Source organism: Schistocerca cancellata, chromosome 4, assembly GCF_023864275.1.
Source record: "Schistocerca cancellata isolate TAMUIC-IGC-003103 chromosome 4, iqSchCanc2.1, whole genome shotgun sequence".
In the NCBI taxonomy this organism is placed as follows: Eukaryota; Metazoa; Arthropoda; class Insecta; order Orthoptera; family Acrididae; genus Schistocerca; species Schistocerca cancellata.
The window spans coordinates 309,355,122-309,363,188 of record NC_064629.1 but is presented as its reverse complement, the minus strand read 5'-3'; positions in this window follow the sequence as shown (position 1 = coordinate 309,363,188).

The following is an 8,067-nucleotide window of genomic DNA, read 5'->3' as shown; positions in this document are numbered from 1 at the left end:
AAGCCAGTCTCCAGCTGGGCTGTATTATAACATACCATATCAAAGTAGTAAACACAATTCGTACCCTACGTCATACAAAATCATCACTTCTGCGTCCTGCATATAACTTTCGGTCACCTAGACACCCGTACATGTACCACGAAGACAGACAGATCTTCCAAAAATCATAAGCCATAAGCACATGTTCCGTAAATAGTCCTCATAGCTCTAGACATTTCCCGCGAGGTCGGTCGGTCATTCACTGATGTCAATGGTCACGAGTCAACTCCCCCATGTACATGCTGGCGTGATGGACGATCAGAGCATCCTCCATGGACAGCGGCCTCTCTCTGTACTGCTGTACAAAGGCTTGGCTGGTACCCCTCGGCACACAGGCATTGCTGATCCTGGCCCAGACCTGCTTCCTTGCTTGCTGCCATGCTTTTTTACAGCCATCTCCAGACTGTGGGATTACAAGAACATGTATCTTTTCACATGGTTTTCCAGAGTGTCATACCGTTTACGCTATAGTTCTCGATATCAAGCATATAACAGTATGCTACCGATCACTTGCACAGTAAAATTCCAAAGATAAAGAGTGGAAAATACACTCCTGGAAATTGAAATAAGAACACCGTGAATTCATTGTCCCAGGAAGGGGAAACTTTATTGACACATTCCTGGGGTCAGATACATCACATGATCACACTGACAGAACCACAGGCACATAGACACAGGCAACAGAGCATGCACAATGTCGGCACTAGTACAGTGTATATCCACCTTTCGCAGCAATGCAGGCTGCTATTCTCTCATGGAGACGATCGTAGAGATGCTGGATGTAGTCCTGTGGAACGGCTTGCCATGCCATTTCTACCTGGCGCCTCAGTTGGACCAGCGTTTGTGCTGGACGTGCAGACCGCTTGAGACGACGCTTCATCCAGTCCCAAACATGCTCAATGGGGGACAGATCCGGAGATCTTGCTGGCCAGGGTAGTTGACTTACACCTTCTAGAGCACGTTGGGTGGCACGGGATACATGCGGACGTGCATTGTCCTGTTGGAACAGCAAGTTCCCTTGCCGGTCTAGGAATGGTAGAACGATGGGTTCGATGACGGTTTGGATGTACCGTGCACTATTCAGTGTCCCCTCGACGATCACCAGTGGTGTACGGCCAGTGTAGGAGATCGCTCCCCACACCATGATGCCGGGTGTTGGCCCTGTGTGCCTCGGTCGTATGCAGTCCTGATTGTGGCGCTCACCTGCACGGCGCCAAACACGCATACGACCATCATTGGCACCAAGGCAGAAGCGACTCTCATCGCTGAAGACGACACGTCTCCATTCGTCCCTCCATTCACGCCTGTCGCGACACCACTGGAGGCGGGCTGCACGATGTTGGGGCGTGAGCGGAAGACGGCCTAACGGTGTGCGGGACCGTAGCCCAGCTTCATGGAGACGGTTGCGAATGGTCCTCGCCGATACCCCAGGAGCAACAGTGTCCCTAATTTGCTGGGAAGTGGCGGTGCGGTCCCCTACGGCACTGCGTAGGATCCTACGGTCTTGGCGTGCATCCGTGCGTCGCTGCGGTCCGGTCCCAGGTCGACAGGCACGTGCACCTTCCGCCGACCACTGGCGACAACATCGATGTACTGTGGAGACCTCACGCCCCACGTGTTGAGCAATTCGGCGGTACGTCCACCCGGCCTCCCGCATACCCACTATACGCCCTCGCTCGAGGTCCGTCAACTGCACATACGGTTAACGTCCAGGCTGTCGCGGCATGCTACCAGTGTTAAAGACTGCGATGGAGCTCCGTATGCCACGGCAAACTGGCTGACACTGACGGCGGCGGTGCACAAATGCTACGCAGCTAGCGCCATTCGACGGCCAACACCGCGGTTCCTGGTGTGACCGCTGTGCCGTGCGTGTGATCATTGCTTGTACAGCCCTCTCGCAGTGTCCGGAGCAAGTATGGTGGGTCTGACACACCGGTGTCAATGTGTTCTTTTTTCCATTTCCAGGAGTGTATATGTCTAGAAACTGGAAACCTTAGCGACGTGAAACGAGGTGGAACATGCTGCAAACCACTGAGTAACTAGAAACTTATCTGGGAAGATCTTTACGTGAAAACTCGGAAATAGAGGAAACTAGTAGTTCCACTCGTATTTTTTAAAGGAATACCGATGGCAATGATATAACAGATTCCAAATCATCCTTCTACTTTACAAAGTCAACTAAGGTGTTTCTCATGTCTATAGAACCAGTAAAACGTCTCTTCCACCTGTCTTTCACCATCTAGATGCACACACCACAGTCGATGTCCTCTCAACCAAATGAAGATGGGAAATATGTAGTAGCAGTCAACCGGACAATTTACAAGGGAGGAAATAATTGTCCACCGCAAAAACACGCTCACACTGACATGAAAAATTTTACTAATATTGTTGCACAATAGACTGAAAACATTTTTAGCTCCAACGTAAGAAATCTTCTTCAAAATGGTACTTCTAAACTACACTCCTGGAAATGGAAAAAAGAACACATTGACACCGGTGTGTCAGACCCACCATACTTGCTCCGGACACTGCGAGAGGGCTGTACAAGCAATGATCACACGCACGGCACAGCGGACACACCAGGAACCGCGGTGTTGGCCGTCGAATGGCGCTAGCTGCGTAGCATTTGTGCACCGCCGCCGTCAGTGTCAGCCAGTTTGCCGTGGCATACGAAGCTCCATCGCAGTCTTTAACACTGGTAGCATGCCGCGACAGCGTGGACGTGAACCGTATGTGCAGTTGACGGACTCTGAGCGAGGGCGTATAGTGGGTATGCGGGAGGCCGGGTGGACGTACCGCCGAATTGCTCAACACGTGGGGCGTGAGGTCTCCACAGTACATCGATGTTGTCGCCAGTGGTCGGCGGAAGGTGCACGTGCCCGTCGACCTGGGACCGGACCGCAGCGACGCACGGATGCACGCCAAGACCGTAGGATCCTACGCAGTGCCGTAGGAGACCGCACCGCCACTTCCCAGCAAATTAGGGACACTGTTGCTCCTGGGGTATCGGCGAGGACCATTCGCAACCGTCTCCATGAAGCTGGGCTACGGTCCCGCACACCGTTAGGCCGTCTTTCGCTCACGCCCCAACATCGTGCAGCCCGCCTCCAGTGGTGTCGCGACAGGCGTGAATGGAGGGACGAATGGAGACGTGTCGTCTTCAGCGATGAGAGTCGCTTCTGCCTTGGTGCCAATGGTGGTCGTAAGCGTGTTTGGCGCCGTGCAGGTGAGCGCCACAATCAGGACTGCATACGACCGAGGCACACAGAGCCAACACCCGGCATCATGGTGTGGGGAGCGATCTCCTACACTGGCCGTACACCACTGGTGATCGTCGAGGGGACACTGAATAGTGCACGGTACATCCAAACCGTCATCGAACCCATCGTTCTACCATTCCTAGACCGGCAAGGGAACTTGCTGTTCCAACAGGACAATGCACGTCCGCATGTATCCCGTGCCACCCAACGTGCTCTAGAAGGTGTAAGTCAACTACCCTGACCAGCAAGATCTCCGGATCTGTCCCCCATTGAGCATGTTTGGGACTGGATGAAGCGTCGTCTCACGCGGTCTGCACGTCCAGCACGAACGCTGGTCCAACTGAGGCGCCAGGTGGAAATGGCATGGCAAGCCGTTCCACAGGACTACATCCAGCATCTCTACGATCGTCTCCATGGGAGAATAGCAGCCTGCATTGCTGCGAAAGGTGGATATACACTGTACTAGTGCCGACATTGTGCATGCTCTGTTGCCTATGTCTATGTGCCTGTGGTTCTGTCAGTGTGATCATGTGATGTATCTGACCCCAGGAATGTGTCAATAAAGTTTCCCCTTCCTGGGACAGTGAATTCACGGTGTTCTTATTTCAATTTCCAGGAGTGTATTTTTCCCCTCAACGAAAATTATACATTGGTGACTCGAAAACGCGTGATTTCCAGAAGGGCTTACACAGAATGGTTGGATGAACACTGTGTTTCTGGTCAATGAGCTGCTTTGTCGTATCTTGCGATTGCAAGACAGAGTGGTATGTTCATAATGCTGGTGTCCGGTTGGCTACAACGTAGGGTCGTATCTTCGACCTCAGGAGACCAGCCCTGATGTATTCTGAAAAAATTGTTGAATTGTAAGAGAGAATGAGGTTGTTTCTTTTAGGTCTTGATCGACACTATCATATAATTTTTGATATTGACTTCACCTTATACCCATTCTTCCTCTACTTCTTTTAGCCCATCCTCATTTATTCTCGACAAGAAACAAAACTTTTTCATGTTGCTTGCAGAGAAGTATGGGTTTTTGTTAGTAATGAACTTTTCTTAAGTGTTTAAGGATTGAAAGATTCCAGCGATATATTGCAAAGGTTTATGGATATACAACAGGGATAATTTTTCACTTCATTTGAGAGGATACAGTTTCACCCCACACCTATTTATCAGCATCGTTGTTCTTATCAGAATGAAATTCTGAGAAATTAATTTAATTCATCGTTAGCGGTGATCGAAGTAGAAAAGAAAGTGGATTCTACGATATGAGTTTGCACATCCTATCCCAGTTGAGCCTAATGTTGTCTAATGTCTAACAGTTGTGAATGTCCTGTTTAGAGTTACAGAGACATTTGTTTCGACTTCCAGATATAGTCATTGTGGCGTGTAAAATCAGATATTACATCTGATATCGGTTTCGGGATCTGTTACCCACAAAAGAGTGTGAAGCGCCTCAGGAAGGTTTCACAAATGTGCAGCGATCATTTTAGAGTCTGTGTTCAAGTATGGCGGTATACACCACAAAACTGAAGCAAACGACTGTGCAGCGACCTTTTTGAAAGTGTGTTTAGAGACATATTCAGTTGAATTTAGAAATTCCTGAAGCACACCAAGCTCAAAGACAAGGAAAGGCTGTGGTATTTCCCGCAAAAGTACTCGAAGTGTCTCAGGGATGGTTTCATAAGTGTGCCGCGATCTTTTCTATTAGAGTCTGTATTCAAGTGCGGTGATGGTATTCCTCGGAGCTGTTTAAATATTCTTGCGACATCTGCAAAGCTCTCTCTCTCTCTTTGTTTGTGATTTCCCTAAATCGCTCCAGGCAAATGCCGGGATGGTTCCTTTCAAAGGGCACGGCCGACTTCCTTCCCCGTCCTTCCTTAATCCGATGAGACCGATGACCTCGCTGTCTGGTCTCCTTCCCCAAACCAACCAACCAACCTCTCTTTGTTTGTGCAGAGGTACATTTAGTTCCTGTGATATCTTCGGGCTACGTATGTGACAATATTCCGCACATTGCTTAAACACCAGAGGTAATAATTCCCAAAGCAGTTGTTGTTCAATGACAAAGGGTATCCGCACGCAGGCGATGGGAAGGAGGAAGACTGCGGGTATTTCTAACGGGGCAGGAAGTACGCGGCCGCCCCTGTGGCTACCGCGTGACGGTGCCGTGAGCCCGGCGCATGGCCTCTCTTCCAAAGGATGCAGAGACTCTGGGGTGAATGTTCGCCTCTTGTGGTTCGGAAGACTGACTCGACTTTTATCAAATGATCTACAGTTACAGCAAACACATTTATCAGCATGAGTTGAGAAGTGTAACTTAGCCCCATCCTGCTGCATCTTCATTATTTGATGAAGCGTATTCGTCTTCACCAAATATCATTGCTTTCCAAACACTGTGCAGGTGGCTATGGACACAGGCCTCAGCTTCAAGATTACGGTTAATATATTCCTCCTTCTCTAGCACAGATATCTCATCCATTGAACACATAGTACACACAGTAAACAATTACGGCCATCCTGCCAGTCCAGCAGTTAGATACAGACTGAGTCCTTTCCTCACCATTTTTTCTCCAAACCACGATCTTTGATTATGTCATCGGAGGGGAGTGGGGAGGGCTGACAGCGTCATCTGGCGATGATGTCGTGATCTAGGTCAGTTGGACTCCAGACCTCATGGATGGAGCTACTGCCAATAGCAATTCAAACTGATTAAATAAACAATGCGTACAAAATAAAGACTTACATCCATTTTATCTGGCAGCCCAGCACAGAATGGGTCCTTTTCCCGCCGATTTACAGATGGAATGGGGAGGGTGGAGGGGAGGGGGAGTGGAGGGGGCAGAGTTAGATTAATGGAGGTAGCCCAATTGAGCTATTTTCCCGCAAAAATTTGAACTTCCCACCATGACTTCACTGCGTCGTTGACACATCTATGCTTGCCGTCTTGGATTAGTCATTTGAATAAATTTGGAAAAATGCAGAGTTGGGTGACACCAGCTTTGTGCCTTTCCAATAGCCCATATAGCTTTCTTCCGACCCCTTGGTACCTGATCTTTTAGGGACTTCATTCTTTGGCTTCACTACCCATCTATTTATCGTCTGACGGTAACGTTTTCTGTCTAGTGTGTCCTATTTTCCTATCTGTGTCTTTTCCAAGTCATATTTCACTTCTTCTATTCATGGAATGTTCTTCAGTTTGGCAGTGCATGTCAAAATCTTGTGAGTTAGCCTTGAAAATGGGAGTCTATGAATGTGTCCATAGAATTTCAGCCTTCGTTTCCTGATATCTGCGGTAAGGTTGGACAGTTCTTCTGTTGATTTGTGCGATTTTCCTCATGATCTTTCTTTCCTCGTTCAAGATGTTCTCCAGATCGCCCTTTCTATTAAGTACCAAGGTTTCGCTTGCGTACAGCACTTCAGGTTTAATCACTGTATTATAATGTCTGATCTTTGTATAAATGGACATACATTTTTTGTTGTAGATTTCACGCGTTCTCCCATATTCTCGTTTGAGCTTTTGTAACCGAACTTTCTGTGCTTCCTTTTCCAACCCTGTTGGTCCTATGATCTCACCGAGATATTTGAAGTGCGGAACTCGTTTGATCTGCCCGTATTTCGTGTTCAGTTCCTGAATGTCTAATTTAGTGCAAATGAACTTGTTCTTCTCGAATGAAATTTGTAGTTCAGTTTTCTCAGCACATTCCTTGAGGACTTCAATCTGTTTGATAGCTGCATTTTCGCAGGCCGCTAGTATCGCTAGGTCGTCTGCGAAACCTAAACAATTGACCTTGATGTCATCATTCTTTCGTCCGAGTTGATTGGGTTTCCCGTTATCCTGGGTTTTCCATTCTTTCTCCCATTCTCGAATGACTTTATCCAGAACAAGGTTAAAGAGCAGTGGTGGCAGTCCATCACCCTGTCGCTCACCGGTCTTTATCTCAAATGGCTCTGACAGTTCGCCCATGGATTTCACTTTTGACTTCGTGCCCGTGAGTGTTTCCTTGATGAGTCTTAATATTTTTCAATCAAGTCCTTGTTCTTCTGACATGTTAAAGAGGGACTGTTGATCGACCGATTCATATGCCTTCTTGAAGTCGACGAACATACAGATGATCGGAGAGCTTCGTGTTCCTCTATATATCAATAGCGTCTTCAAATTGAAAATTTGTTCAACACAAGAATGCCCCCGTTGGAAACCGGCTTGATAGTCACCAATTTTGTTTTCTAGCTGTTCTTGTGTCCTTCGAAGAAGGCGCGCGGATAGAATTTTGTAGGTGACTTGAAGGAGAGAAATCCCTCTGTAGGTTTTGACACCTGTTGTGTCACTTTTCTTGTTTAACGGATGGATGAGTGCACATTTCCACTCTTCAGGTACCTTTTCCGTTTTACAGATGTCTATGATGATTTGTGTGAGCTCCTCAAGTGTATTTGGGTCTATGTTCTTCGATACTTCTGCAACTATACCATCTTCTCCAGATGCCCTGTTATTCTTGAGTCAGAAGATGTGTCTATGGATTTCTTCTTTGGCAGGTGGTGGAGATTCTGGTTTTACTTGTGCGGGAGTCTCTTTGGGCCATCTTGATGTGGGCTCCTGGCAATTGAGTAGCTTTGAGAAATATCGAGCAAATTCTCTACAATTGTCTCGGTTGGCCAGCACGAGTTTGCCGTCTGGTTTTCGGAAAAATGGACTACGCAGAGTGAAAAGGGGGAAAAACACCGACATGTGTGTATCACTAGCTTTAACGGTCAAGAAATTCCCCCCCCCCCC